The sequence below is a fragment of the Pleurodeles waltl genome, chromosome 12 (assembly GCF_031143425.1).
Source record: "Pleurodeles waltl isolate 20211129_DDA chromosome 12, aPleWal1.hap1.20221129, whole genome shotgun sequence".
Taxonomy (NCBI): domain Eukaryota; kingdom Metazoa; phylum Chordata; class Amphibia; order Caudata; family Salamandridae; genus Pleurodeles; species Pleurodeles waltl.
This window is the reverse complement of record NC_090451.1, coordinates 121,814,533-121,830,487: the sequence shown is the minus strand read 5'-3', so window position 1 is coordinate 121,830,487 and position 15,955 is coordinate 121,814,533.

Here is a 15,955-nt window from a genome sequence, read left to right as displayed (position 1 = left end):
TGTCGCACGATGCAATTTGAGACCTTGTTATGCTGACCAATGTATGCAATTAGTTCATTACAGATTATAGTTTTAGTGGTTTGCATCGCTATTATCGAATGCATTATTATTCAAATGCTGCATAGATTGCATCTGTTTCGCCGTTATGGACAGCTGTTAATGTTCATCTATATATATCATTTGGTGTTGAGACATGTTTATATCGTGCTAGCTTTGTTAATATAGGGAAAATAAAATCACTAACTTTGCATAAACTGGTGTGGTTATTCATGACCGAAAGGTCATGGTTTCGTCGAAATGTATTCTGGATTAATTGTGAAGTGTTATGTTGATCAGGGCATTGCTTATGTTCGTTATTGATTATTGATTTGATTAAATTGATTACTCTCGGGTGAGGAGAGCACCACTAGGTCAAAAGATTCATCGACCCAAGAGCGTCCCCATACAGGTAATTTATTAAGTCGGAACGCTCTATCAAGCTATATGAGGAAGTAACAGGTGTAGGTGTTTAAAATATGCTGTTTGGTGTAGCGTGTGAGAGTGATGTAATGTGATGGCATAGTGGTTAGTGTTTATGCAGTTTAGGTTCTAGATAGAGGTAGAGGGTAGCGGTGATGTTGTCTTCATGGTGTGAATGATGGGAGCTGGTCATCGTATGTAGATGGCTTGGAATAAAGGTATAGGTGCTTCTGGTGTAGGGTGTCAATGGAAAGAGCACCAATGAATTGGGTGGTGTATGATAGAGTATATATTCGGTGAAGGGGTAATTTGTATGTATCGGTTAGGTTGATGTAAGGTGTGGTTGTTAGTTAATTTGCATGTAGTGTAGGGTGGAATGTGGTATAGGTAGTGTAGTGTAGATGATGTTACACATTTTTTTCTCTGTGGCTGCAGCAGTGCTGGTTATTCATCCATCCTTCACACACCTGCTGCTGCTTTTGTTTAATCCATCATCTCTCTATCTCTGCCTGTCTTTAAATGGCTGTACTCTTTTGATTCTACAAGTCAGAAGAATGTGACAGTACAGGAAATCAAGTGTGTAGTTTACTAACAATATGAATGATGAAAGGACGAGGGACAGATTAGAAATAACCATCTGCTTGGTTTTAGAAATGGACACAACAGACTGGTGTACTCGTGTGAGGACAGGAAAACTGCGGCCCTGAAAGAGCGAAATAGAGAAGAGAGTGTGAAAGTGCTTTTCCATCTTTGTGCTGTACGTCAGCACTGTGTCTGCTGTGTGTGAGCTCTGTGTCTGCTGCCTGCGAGCTCTGTGCCTGCTGTATGTGAGCTCTGTATCTGCTGCCTTATTTGAGCCCTGTGTCTGCTGCCTGTATGTGAGCTATGTGTCTGCTGCCTGTATGTGAGCTCTGTGTCTGCTGACTGTGTGTCAGCTCTGTGTCTGCTGCCTGTATGTGAGCTCTGTGTCTGCTGCCTGTAATTGAGCCCTGTGTCTGCTGCCTTTATGTGAGCTCTGTGCCTTTTCTCGGCACAGTATGTACTCACAAGCATCGCGGACGCCCGGGCCTCCTGCAACACAATCAGTCTCTTAAAGACCATTCACATGCATCAGTTATTGTTGAGCATCAGAAACCAGAGAAGAAGAAAGACTCCGTTGAAATAGCGCCCTCTGCGCCAGGATGTGTTAAAATGTGTATTAATCTTGGGATCAGTCGAAGAGAAGTTTGAAAAAGTTTCTTAAAAGTCTACGCAGGTTTTACATTTATTCGCATCTGTTCCTGTACACTCTACAGTGGGATCAAAATAAGTGATGAAGTTTGACTCTGGTGGTCGCCTCCCTCATCCAGATGAAGTTGCGTGAACAGAATTCTAATTAGACGTCCTTTTCTGGCTGATAAAAGAGGCTCCTGCCCCACAGCACATGGGGCGGAGAGTGTATGATGTTAATGAATGAGACACAGCAGCGTTTTACATTTGTTCGATATGTTTATCTATGGTAATCGAATAAACTCAAAACGAAAAATGCTATTTTTTAGAAAAGAATGCAATAGAGTACCATTTCATCATGACAACACTGGCCTTTGGGCTCATTGATCTATTACACCTCATGAAACTCTGATCTCACACAACAGGTGTTCGTGGCCCAGTGGATAAGGCCCTGAACTAGACATCCATTGGGGTCTCTCGCGCTGGTTCGAATCCTGCTGACTGGCGTGAGCCTTTTGGCACATTCTTCCTTTGCTCTTCACCATCTATCATTTAAACCTGTTTTCTCGCACCTCCGTCCATTTTCTCTCCTCAGCTCTTAAGATTCGTCTTCCACCCATTTACACCAACATTTGCTTTTCTTCTGTCAAGTTGGAAATAACACCTATCTCCTTGCGTTGGATCCAGAAGTACTTCTACCATTTCTCCGCCGCTCATCTACTTCGCTTACCTTGTTCTCCAGCTCCAGCTTTGTCTGCTCTTGTGTTTCTCTTGAGTTTTCCCGCAAACACCCCACTCCCCTTTCTCCCTTCTACTGGTCTTGATGCAAAAGTAACAGAAGAAGTTCTTCCAATTCACAGACTGCGCCTACTTATACTTTAGTCACAGAGGAGGTGAGAAAAACACACTGCACGTGCTTAATTAGTCAGGGTGGGTAACCGAGGAAGGTGTCACGTGAGTGTGAGCATCTGTGATAGAAGTAAAACTATTGCTGAGATGCTATTTTCAATTGCTTTTGATGTTCTCCACCAGCTTGAGGAAGGATGTTTCTGTACGGTCTGACCTCAAATCTGCCACTGACGCCTGGGAGAGAGAAGCCCATACCATTGGGGGGAAGAAATGAAGGGCATCAGCCCATCTCTGGAAGAGATGAGGTTGCTTGACTGAAAGCTGAAGGAGGCACATTCAACACTTGTCAGAAAGCCCAAGTAGCTCGCTGTGATCGTATAGTGGTTAGTACTCTGTGTTGTGGCCGCTGCAACCTCGGTTCGAATTCGAGTCACGGCATTGCGGGTGGCAATGCCACGGCAGTTGGGCGTCTCCTTTTCTTTTACCACATAATTATAAAGGCGATAGTGATTTCACAAATTAAATAGTATCAAAATGTTTATTCGCTCTAAAAGTGCGCTAGATTGCTTCGGCTCAGATCCTGCCTCCTTGAAAGTGGCAAGACAATGTAACTGAAAGTAAATTTGTGCCTTCACAAAAGCACATTAGAAGCCTTGCATTCTGGACCTCACATCGAGAGCCAGTAATGCTAGCAGGAAGATGTCCCCTTTAAGGTACCACAAGGATGCCCAGGCCATCCCTTGCAATTAGCAGAGGGATTTCAGCTCAGCCCCATATTGCCAGCCACAAATACATTGGGAAACGCCATCTTTGAATCTGAAGGCGCAGCAGTAGTTAAGGGGGCGCTGCTGAAAAGGAGTCCAAATTAATAGGGTATTGCAAAGCTTTTTGGGTACAGCCTGGGTACACATCTCTGTAGAATCTACAGGTGAACGAAGTCGCTGAGTGAGGTGTTAAGAAGGAAGCAGTCTGGCTAGTAAGGGTAAAAGATCATAACAGTTAGGGACATATTTACTAGAAGTAGCGAAGGGCCTGCTGCGCCAAAATTTGCAGCACAGCGCTGCATCACTTCTAAAATGCAGTGATGCACCATATTTAAAAGAATACGGCGCATCCCTGTGTCTCTCTCTGCCCTGGTGCTAAAATAGCTGCCGAGCGCCAACACAGCCATCCTTGTGCCATGGTGCAAGGATGGCTGTGTTGCGGGGAAGATTGTTTTTATGCAGGAAGGGGCACCATCCTGCACAAAAACTATCTTTAATGGCAATCTGCTCCGTCAATGTGAGCTGCAGAGTGCACAGCGCCACCAGAGTGTCACAAAAAGTGATGCTCCAGTGGGACTTGTAAATATGCCCCTAAATTTCTTGAAAAAAATAAGCAGGAATGTCTGGCAAGAAGAAGCCAGGAGCAATGCATTTCAATCAGCAAATACTTGTCAGTCAGTGATCCTTACACGTACATAGTTAAATATTTTTCATTTGGAAATCATTGCTACTTTGACAAAAAAAGAAAGAGAATTTAATAGTCAAATCATACAGCTGGGATTAAAAACTTCCTACTGCAAATATGGTGGCTTTTATATGCTACAGCATTTAAGTTCTACCGATGGGTCTTCAATATCTTCTGTTTCCCTAAAGAATACTCTTGGTGCAAAATTAACACTAAAATTACAATTTTCTATATTCCTCATTTTAAAGTCTTTTATTTACTAAAACATTTGTTTTACTGCAAATATTATTTTGGATATTTTCTTTTGAACATAACTTTCATATAAAACCCTTGCATAACCAAATGAAATTAGGAAACACCACAAAGATAAGGACTAACCCACCTTTTCTTGTCACATTTCATGTACTGTTCTTTACATGGACATTTGCTAACACGTTAATTTGTCTTTTTCCAGGATTTCAGCATTTCATTCTGACTTCTTCAACTGTATTACTGTTAATCCTGTTATACCCCCTCATGCCTTCCACCAAACACTTTCTTGGCTCGTTTTACCAAAATAAGAGGCAGAAGTACTTTAAGAATTTTCCGACTTGCGATTTTAGAGTGAATGTGGTGTGAGGCATGTGATGGAAGAAATGTACTGGTAGAAGGTGTTTATGGCAGTGCTTGGGGGATTTAAGAGATGAGAGTTGCATTCACTAGAGCGGAGTAAGCACTGCTGTCTGCTCTTAGTCCTCCACCCAAAAAACCCACTCCCCAAAGAGCAGCACTGGTGCAGTAAAGGCGATGTATGGTCTGCTGGGGACTGCTGGTGTAAGGATAAATGTACTGGTGGTGTATAGTGTTCAGGCATTCACTGTAGGGTGTGATTGGTGCAGGTGCAGTAGGTGACAGTGAACCACGTAGGGGGTGCAGCAGGTGCTATATCCTGCAGATGGTGCTGTATGCGGTGTGAATGGTGTGTGGTGTGTGGAAGTTTAAATTGTCACAACAAAAAATAATTGTATCTATTGAGAATCTGTGTGGTGTCTTATACTGTGTACCTTCTGTTGCTCAAAGAAATAGTTGTAGGATGTTTGTGGTGTAACATTTCCCACATGATTTATGGGTGCAAGTGGCATAGTATGTTGAGGGTATCAGAGACGGTAAAGAGGTTGTAGATTGTAATCAAGGGTGTTGTTGGAAAATGGGTTATTGGTAGGGCAGGTAGCCTAGCAACAAGCCACTAACCTCCACATAGGTACAGTTAGGTCTCAGTAAATTAATCCCAGCTCTACCCTTGGTAGCTTGGCATCGAGCGTCAAGGCTTAACTTAGGAGACAAAGTGTAAAGCATTCAAATATCACAAAACAGTAATTAAATAAAACACAGGAAACAGTTTAAAAATCCAAAACCAATTTATAAAAATAGCTTATATTTTTATCTTTAAAATGACACAAAAACGATTAAAATCGGTTCAGGGGAACCGGAGATATGAATTTTTTAAGTATTATTATTTTCTAGTGCTTAGAAACAAAAAGCGCCAATCGGGTCATCTGGTTGCACCAGGACCGGGGCAAAGTCAAACTTTCAGGCCGACCGCGATGGAGCCCTGCTCGGCTACAAGTCGCGGGAGGCCTCGGTTAAAAAGTTACCTTCTGACTTAGGGCCTGATTCTAACTTTGGAGGACGGTGTTAAACCGTCCCAAAAGTGGCGGATATACCACCTACCGTATTACGAGTTCCATAGGATATAATGGACTCGTAATACGGTAGGTGGTATATCCGCCACTTTTGGGACGGTTTAACACCGTCCTCCAAAGTTAGAATCAGGCCCTTAGTCTCTTTTTTGATGTTTTTCTTCCCCGGGACGAACCTGCCAGTTGAATGCGACCTCCTGGAGCCCTTGTCCGGATACGCGAAGTCGGTTTCCTCAGTGGTGATTTTTACCTTCGGACTTAGTCGTTTTTTCGAGATGAAAATCCTTCGACCGGGGTAAACCTGGATCTTGATCCGACGTCCGTGGAGCCCTTCTCGGATACGATGGCTGGGAGGTCCCGGTCAACTTTTTACCTTCGGACTTAGTCTCTTTTTTGGATGTTTTTCTTTACCGGGACGAACCACGAAGTCAGGCCGGGTCGCGGTTGAGGCAAGCCGGCTAGAATTTCCGCGTCGGGTCGGTCCCTCTCTGGAGCTTTTTTCCAAAAATTCTCAAATCTTTTCCAAACTTCTGGGGCTTCACCCAGATGTTCTTTTAAGGTTCTTTTGGGGTCCACAGCTCACCCCAAGTGTCCAGAAGTTCTGTGATGGTCCTTGGGGGGTGCGGACTTCAACTCCCAGAATGCACCTGGCGCAAACTCCTTTTTGGCCACTGGACAGTGGTCAGCTGGTCGCTTTCTTCAGGAGTTGGTGCAGGGGACTCTGGTTTAGCAATTTTTCACCTGTAGCAAACAGGGAGTCCCTCCTTGAACCAGTTGAAGCCAGGCAAAGTCCTTCTTGTGGTGAAGCCCAAGTGTGCAGCTAGTGCAGTCCTTCTGAGTGCAGGTTCCAGGTGCAGGCCAGGGGTCCAGCAGGGCAGTCCTTCTTCTTCTTTAGTTCCTTTCTTGTTGAATTCTGGAGGGGATCTGAGGTGTGGGTGCAGGTCTGCCAGTTTTATCCTTGCTCCTGGGTGAAAAGCAGGGGGCCCTGGTTCTCCAATCAGGGACAGGGTCGTCCCCCTGTGATGACCACTTCCTGGGAAGTGTGGCAAAAATCCATCCCAGAAGGCAACAGTCTCCAAAAATCCAACATGGATGAATCTGATTTTTGGAGGTTACATCTGGCTGAGCCCACCCACTGGTGTGGCTAAAAATCATAAAAATACCCCTCTCCTGCCCTCTCCTAATCTAATCAAGGGGGCACCTAATTGTCTGGGGTTGCAGGATGTGGGGGTGTTGCTGGGTGCTCCAAATGTCCTTCTCTGCCTTTGAAGACCAGTTTGGCAGCCCTCCCCCTTCCTGCCTCACCATCTGCTGAGGGGAGATTCTCTCCCCCAAGCACATTCCTTTGTGTGAAGCCAGGCCACTTCACACCTCATTAAAGTAGCCTGGCAGAAGCTGCTGCAGGCTGGCCAATCAGAGCACAGCAGCAAAAACAATGCAGAGCTGAAATTGGCAACTTTTTAGGTCAAGTCTAAACTTTTTACCTGAACTGGTTATATTAAATCCAACAACTGGAAGTTGTGGGATTTATTATAACAATCAATTTGATACCAAATTCTTGGTATGCAACATTTAAGGAGACTTTAAAATTTAAAATAAAGTCTGCCCATTCTAGCCTATGAAGGCCATTTACTTCAATGAGGGAAAACGAATTTGGCTGTTTTTACCTCACCAGGGCTTATAAATCTATTTTTATAAAGTCCCTGCTTATAGTTACATGGCACCCAGCCCTAGGGGCACATAGGGCACACCTTAGGGGTGACTTATATGTAAAAATAAGGTAGTTTAAGACTTTGGAAGTACCTTTAATTCCAAAGTCGAATTTGCATATAACTTTAATTTAAAAGCAGCCAGCAAGGCAGGCTTGCTTTTAAAATGACACTGGGCACCTCAGCAATGCACCTAGGTGTGCACCACCTATGCTGTGGTCCCTAAACCTACATGCCCTACCATATACTAGGGACTTATAGGTAGGTTAACTTAGCCAATTATAATTAGCCTAATTTGCATATCCATTTTACACAGAGCACAGGCCCTGGGACTGGTTAGCAGTACCCAGGGCACCATCAGAGTCAGGAAAACACCAGCATAAAGTGGAAAATTGGGGCAAAAAGTTATGGGGCCTCTGCAATCAGCCCCAGTTTCTCACACAACCCCCCCCCCCCCCCAGCCCACACGCCCAGGAGACTCAGCCCAACCCTGGGAGAGTCTTCCTGGCTTGTTAGGCGAGGAAGACAGTGAAGAAAACTGGCTGTCCCTTTGCAGGGCCTACTCTGCCTTACATCCTCCTGTCAGGGTCTCTCCCTCTGGGTAGTGAACCCACCCCAACAATGAAAGGACCCATTTCAAACTGAAACTTCCCTCTAGGGGGGTCTTCCTCCTATCTCTCTGCCAACTTGGGTAGTGAGGTGCCCACCTCCCCTACTCCTAACTTTGCTAGGGCAACACCTAGCTTACCCAAAGAGGTCACCCAACACTTGAGCAACCCCACCATGACCAACAGGCTCAGGGGGCCTACTTTGCTATTGGCCTTGGGGTCTGCCTCCCAGGCCAAGTACAGTGCTGCCAGGAAGGCTAGCACCCAGCAGAGGCTACTGACAGCTGTCAGTACCCAGAACCACACTCTATGCTCTCCACTGACAGGTGGCTGAGCTGCTTTAGGGGCATCTTTGGGGTCCCGGCACCCCTCTTGCTGTCTAGAGTGGGGGGCTACCACCTCCTGTGGCAGACACCCTCCTTCCACTCTCCCTTCTGTCAGTGCAGGGGCAACACCTTGCATCTGGACAGCTGCCTGACTACTCAGGACTTCCTTGGGGTCAGGTGAGGCCTCACCAGTGCCAACTCTGGGCTCCCCCCCTACTGGGGCAGAAGGCCTTTGGCTCCCTGGAACTCTCTTTAAGAGTGGCCTACCCTTCCTTTTCTTCTTTCCTTGTCTTGGGGACCCCTGTCTCCTAACTGTAGGGACTGACTCCCCAGGACTTTGGGTTGGGGGGGCGCCCTGGGCGACCACCCCATCTGTGACCAGACTCACCTCTGGGAGGTCATTGCCCAGGATACAATCTAGGGGAAGGTCAGCACTGACTACCACCCTAATCCAGTCAAGGATACCCTCCCTCGCTAGGGGCACTATGGCTACAGGTTTGGAGGTGACCTCCCCTGTGGCTATCCTGACTTTCTTTGTCTTTCCTGGGACATACATGTCTGGGGTCACTAACCGGTCACTCACTATAGTGTGACTGGCACAGGTGTCTCTCAGGCCAGTGGTAGGGATCCCATTCACTTGAATGTGGTGGAAGTGCCTACTCCCACCCTCAGGGATCACCAGCTTACCATCTGGTCCTGTCTCCCAGCACAATGCTAGGAGGACTTCATCATCTGAGGAATCCTCCTCTATGGCTACACTGGACAGCCCAGTGCTAACCACCTTCCTTGGACAGGCTGCATCTCCTCTGAAGTCACCTGTCTGCTGACAGTCAAAGCAAGCCCTACTGTCCAAGAGTTTTTTTAACCCTGGGTCTCCCTGTCTCTGCTTGTCAGAGTGGGAGTGGGATTTACTCTCCTCCTTCTTAGGGTTCTGGGGTACAGAGGGAGTCTCTGTGGTGGGCTTACCACCTCCCTCCTTAGGTTTTTGGGGACCTGTCCCCCCTTCTTGGAGTCTCCCCCCTGGGACTTGACAACCACCCTGGTTCTCAACCACTCATCAGCTGCCTCCCCTAGCTCTCTAGGGTTGGTCTGCTTAGAGTCCACTAGATGCTGGCGTAACCTTTCTTGGATACAATTGGTCAAGATGTGCTCTCTCATGATCAGATTGTATAACCCCTCATAAGTATTTACTTTGTTGCCAATAATCCAGCCCTCTAGTGCCTTTAGTGAAATGTCCACAAAGTCAACCCAAGACTGGGTACTGACCTTCTGGGTGTCCCTGAACTTCATTCTATATTGCTCTGGGGTCAGACCAAACTTCTTGACTAAGCACCTCTTCATACTAGGGTATGAATCTGCCTCCTCCCCCCTTAAGGTCAGAAGCCTATCCCTCCCTGAGTTGGGGACCAACTCCCACAAAAGGGAACCCCAGTATTGAGGCCTAACCCTTCTCATTTGGAGTGCCCTCTCAAAGGCCCCTAGCCACTTATCTATGTCATCCCCCTCTACATAAGCAGGAACCACCCCCTTGGGTAATCTGGGGCAAACTCCCCCACCCATGGACACCTCAGCTTCTTTATCGCTGCTTCCATCTCTTTTTTCTTTGTATGCCCACTTTTGCTTTTCTAGGGCCAGCTTCTCTGCTTCCAAAGCTATGTATGCTAGCTGGGCCTCCAGCTCTCTTTCTCTGATGGATGGGTTCTCTCCTCCTGAAAGGACCCCTCTCCCACCACTAGCTTTGGGTCTGCCCCTAGTGACTGTATCTACTGAGGACCGTTCTTCCTCTTCCTCACTCAGGCTCAGATGCCTTCCCTCCCCTGAGTGGTTAGAGTTAGCATCTTCCCCTTTTTCTTCCCCCTCTGGAGCTTCCTCTGTGCCTAGCCCTTGGGCCTCAGCCCATGCTGTCAGGGATTTAATCAGGATTTGCTTCCTGAGATCAGTGGTTGCAGGCAACCCTCTCTCAATACACAACCCCCTAAGCTGGACTACTGTCAGTGTGGGTAGGCTAGCCAGATCAAGCTCCATGGTTCCCTAGTTTTGTGTCAACAAAAAACTTTTTGCAAAAATTGGTAACAAGAATTTAGAAAAATTACAAAAATTCAATAATTGAAATTAATCCAAATTAATAAAAAAAAAAAAAAAAAAAATGTAAAACTATTTTTGCACTAGGACAATTTAAAGGATTTTTAATTTGTTTTATCTAAAACTGTAACGTGATATTGAACACAAGTACAGGATCCCGTCGCTGCTTCCAATTATGTTGGAAAATGGGTTATTGGTAGGGCAGGTAGGTACCTACACCTAGCAACAAGCCACTAACCTCCACATAGGTACAGTTAGGTCTCAGTAAATTAATCCCAGCTCTACCCTTGGTAGCTTGGCATCGAGCGTCAAGGCTTAACTTAGGAGACAAAGTGTAAAGCATTCAAATATCACAAAACAGTAATTAAATAAAACACAGGAAACAGTTTAAAAATCCAAAACTAATTTATAAAAATAGCTTATATTTTTATCTTTAAAATGACACAAAAACGATTAAAATCGGTTCAGGGGAACCGGAGATATGAATTTTTAAAGTATTATTATTTTCTAGCGCTTAGAAACAAAAAGCGCCAATCGGGTCATCTGGTTGCACCAGGACCGGGGCAAAGTCAAACTTTCAGGCCGACCGCGATGGAGCCCTGCTCGGCTACAAGTCGCGGGAGGCCTCGGTTAAAAAGTTACCTTCTGACTTAGTCTCTTTTTTGATGTTTTTCTTCCCCGGGACGAACCTGCCAGTTGAATCCGACCTCCTGGAGCCCTTGTCCGGATACGCGAAGTCGGTTTCCTCGGTGGTGATTTTTACCTTCGGACTTAGTCGTTTTTTCGAGATGAAAATCCTTCGACCGGGGTAAACCTGGATCTTGATCCGACGTCCGTGGAGCCCTTCTCGGATACGATGGCTGGGAGGTCCCGGTCAACTTTTTACCTTCGGACTTAGTCTCTTTTTTGGATGTTTTTCTTTACCGGGACGAACCACGAAGTCAGGCCGGGTCGCGGTTGAGGCAAGCCGGCTAGAATTTCTGCGTCGGGTCGGTCCCTCTCTGGAGCTTTTTTCCAAAAATTCTCAAATCTTTTCCAAACTTCTGGGGCTTCACCCAGATGTTCTTTTAAGGTTCTTTTGGGGCCCACAGCTCACCCCAAGGGTCCAGAAGTTCTGTGATGGTCCTTGGGGGGTGCGGACTTCAACTCCCAGAATGCACCTGGCGCAAACTCCTTTTTGGCCACTGGACAGTGGTCAGCTGGTCGCTTTCTTCAGGAGTTGGTGCAGGGGACTCTGGTTTAGCAATTTTTCACCTGTAGCAAACAGGGAGTCCCTCCTTGAACCAGTTGAAGCCAGGCAAAGTCCTTCTTGTGGTGAAGCCCAAGTGTGCAGCTAGTGCAGTCCTTCTGAGTGCAGGTTCCAGGTGCAGGCCAGGGGTCCAGCAGGGCAGTCCTTCTTCTTCTTTAGTTCCTTTCTTGTTGAATTCTGGAGGGGATCTGAGGTGTGGGTGCAGGTCTGCCAGTTTTATCCTTGCTCCTGGGTGAAAAGCAGGGGGGCCCTGGTTCTCCAATCAGGGACAGGGTCGTCCCCCTGTGATGACCACTTCCTGGGAAGTGTGGCAAAAATCCATCCCAGAAGGCAACAGTCTCCAAAAATCCAACATGGATGAATCTGATTTTTGGAGGTTACATCTGGCTGAGCCCACCCACTGGTGTGGCTAAAAATCATAAACACACCCCTCTCCTGCCCTCTCCTAATCTAATCAAGGGGGCACCTAATTGTCTGGGGTTGCAGGATGTGGGGGTGTTGCTGGGTGCTCCAAATGTCCTTCTCTGCCTTTGAAGACCAGTTTGGCAGCCCTCACCCTTCCTGCCTCACCATCTGCTGAGGGGAGATTCTCTCCCCCAAGCACATTCCTTTGTGTGAAGCCAGGCCACTTCACACCTCATTAAAGTAGCCTGGCAGAAGCTGCTGCAGGCTGGCCAATCAGAGCACAGCAGCAAAAACAATGCAGAGCTGAAATTGGCAACTTTTTAGGTAAAGTCTAAACTTTTTACCTGAACTGGTTATATTAAATCCAACAACTGGAAGTTGTGGGATTTATTATAACAATCAATTTGATACCAAATTCTTGGTATGCAACATTTAAGGAGACTTTAAAATTTAAAATAAAGTCTGCCCATTCTAGCCTATGAAGGCCATTTACTTCAATGAGGGAAAAACGAATTTGGCTGTTTTTACCTCACCAGGGCTTATAAATCTATTTTTATAAAGTCCCTGCTTATAGTTACATGGCACCCAGCCCTAGGGGCACATAGGGCACACCTTAGGGGTGACTTATATGTAAAAATAAGGTTGTTTAAGACTTTGGAAGTACCTTTAATTCCAAAGTCGAATTTGCATATAACTTTAATTTAAAAGCAGCCAGCAAGGCAGGCTTGCTTTTAAAATGACACTGGGCACCTCAGCAATGCACCTAGGTGTGCACCACCTATGCTGTGGTCCCTAAACCTACATGCCCTACCATATACTAGGGACTTATAGGTAGGTTAACTTAGCCAATTATAATTAGCCTAATTTGCATATCCATTTTACTCAGAGCACAGGCCCTGGGACTGGTTAGCAGTACCCAGGGCACCATCAGAGTCAGGAAAACACCAGCATAAAGTGGAAAATGGGAGCAAAAAGTTAAGGGGCCTCTGCAATCAGCCCCAGTTTCTCACAGGTGTAGATTATAGGTGTAGTGTAGCTGGTGGAGGATTGTTAATGGCGGAAGCAGTGGGGTGCAGGGCAGGCGGTGTGAAGGATGTGTTGGTGTCAGCTATATGAGGAAGTAACAGGTGTAGGTGTTTAAAATATGCTGTTTGGTGTAGCGTGTGAGAGTGATGTAATGTGATGGCATAGTGGTTAGTGTTTATGCAGTTTAGGTTCTAGATAGAGGTAGAGGGTAGCGGTGATGTGGTCTCTATGGTGTGAATGATGGGAGCTGGTCATCGTATGTAGATGGCTTGGAATAAAGGTATAGGTGCTTCTGGTGTAGGGTGTCAATGGAAAGAGCACCAATGAATTGGGTGGTGTATGATAGAGTATATATTCGGTGAAGGGGTAATTTGTATGTATCGGTTAGGTTGATGTAAGGTGTGGTTGTTAGTTAATTTGCATGTAGTGTAGGGTGGAATGTGGTATAGGTGGTAGTAGATGATGTTACACATTTTTTTCTCTGTGGCTGCAGCAGTGCTGGTTATTCATCCATCCTTCACACACCTGCTGCTGCTTTTGTTTAATCCATCATCTCTCGATCTCTGCCTGTCTTTAGATGGCTGTACTCTTTTGATTCTACAAGTCAGAAGAATGTGACAGTACAGGAAATCAAATGTGTAGTTTACTAACAATATGAATGATGAAAGGACGAGGGACAGATTAGAAATAACCATCTGCTTGGTTTTAGAAATGGACACAACAGACTGGTGTACTCGTGTGAGGACAGGAAAACTGCGGCCCTGAAAGAGCGAAATAGAGAAGAGAGTGTGAAAGTGCTTTTCCATCTTTGTGCTGTACGTCAGCACTGTGTCTGCTGTGTGTGAGCTCTGTGTCTGCTGCCTGCGAGCTCTGTGCCTGCTGTATGTGAGCTCTGTATCTGCTGCCTTATTTGAGCCCTGTGTCTGCTGCCTGTATGTGAGCTCTGTGTCTGCTGCCTGTATGTGAGCTCTGTGTCTGCTGCCTGTAATTGAGCCCTGTGTCTGCTGCCTTTATGTGAGCTCTGTGCCTTTTCTCAGCACAGTATGTACTCACAAGCATCGCGGACGCCCGGGCCTCCTGCAACACAATCAGTCTCTTAAAGAGCATTCACATGCATCAGTAATTGTGGAGCATCAGAAACCAGAGAAGAAGAAAGACTCCGTTGAAATAGCGCCCTCTGCGCCAGGATGTGTTAAAATGTGTATTAATCTTGGGATCAGTCGAAGAGAAGTTTGAAAAAGTTTCTTAAAAGTCTACGCAGGTTTTACATTTATTTGCATATGTTCCTGTACACTCTACCGTGGGATCAAAATAAGTGATGAAGTTTGACTCTGATGGTCGCCTCCCTCATCCAGATGGAGTTGTGTGAACAGAATTCTAATTAGACGTCCTTTTCTGGCTGATAAAAGAGGCTCCTGCCCCACAGCACATGGGGCGGAGAGTGTATGATGTTAATGAACGAGACACAGCAGCGTTTTACATTTGTTCGATATGTTTATCTATGGTAATCGAATAAACTCAAAACAAAAAATGCAATTTTTTAGAAAAGAATGCAATAGAGTAACTGAAAGCAAATTTGTGTCTTCACAAAAGCACATTAGAAGCATTGCATTCTGGACCTCACATCGAGAGCCAGTAATGCTAGCAGGAAGATGTCCCCTTTAAGGTACCACAAGGATGCCCAGGCCATCCCTCGCTATTAGCAGGGGTATTTCCGCTCAGCCCCATATTGCCAGCCACAAATACATTGGGAGAAGCCATCTTTGAATCTGAAGGCGCAGCAGTAGTTAAGGGGGCGCTGCTGAAAAGGAGTCCAAATTAATAGGGTTTTGCAAAGCTTTTTGGGTATAGCCTGGGTACACATCTCTGTAGAATCTACAGGTGAACGAAGTCGCTGAGTGAGGTGTTAAGAAGGAAGCAGTCTGGCTAGTAAGGGTAAAAGATCATAACAGTTAGGGGCATATTTACTAGAAGTAGCGAAGGGCCTGCTGCGCCAAAATTTGCAGCACAGCGCTGCATCACTTCTAAAATGCAGTGATGCACCATATTTAAAAGAATACAGCGCATCCCTGTGTCTCTCTCTGCCCTGGTGCTAAAATAGCTGCCGAGCGCCAACACAGCCATCCTTGTGCCATGGTGCAAGGATGGCTGTGTTGCGGGGAAGATGGTTTTTATGCAGGAAGGGGCACCATCCTGCACAAAAACTATCTTTAATGGCAATCTGCTCCGTCAATGTGAGCTGCAGAGTGCAGAGCGCCACCAGAGTGTCACAAAAAGTGATGCTCCAGTGGGACTTGTAAATATGCCCCTAAATTTCTTGAAAAAAATAAGCAGGAATGTCTGGCAAGAAGAAGCCAGGAGCAATGCATTTCAATCAGCAAATACTTGTCAGTCAGTGATCCTTACACGTACATAGTTAAATATTTTTCATTTGGAAAACATTGCTACTTTGACAAAGAAAGAAAGAGAATTTAATAGTCAAATCATACAGCTGGGATTAAAAACTTCCTACTGCAAATATGGTGGCTTTTATATGCTACAGCATTTAAGTTCTACCGATGGGTCTTCAAAATCTTCTGTTTCCCTAAAGAATACTCTTGGTGCAAAATTAACACTAAAATTACCATTTTCTATATTCCTCATTTTAAAGTCTTTTATTTAGTAAAACATTTGTTTTACTGCAAATATTATTTTGGATATTTGCTTTTGAACATAACTTTCATATAAAACCCTTGCATACACAAATGAAATTAGGAAACACCCCAAAGATAAGGACTAACCCACCTTTTCTTGTCACATTTCATGTACTGTTCTTTACATGGACATTTGCTAACACGTTAATTTGTCTTTTTCCAGGATTTCAGCATTTCATTCTGACTTCTTCAACTGTATTACTGTTAACAAT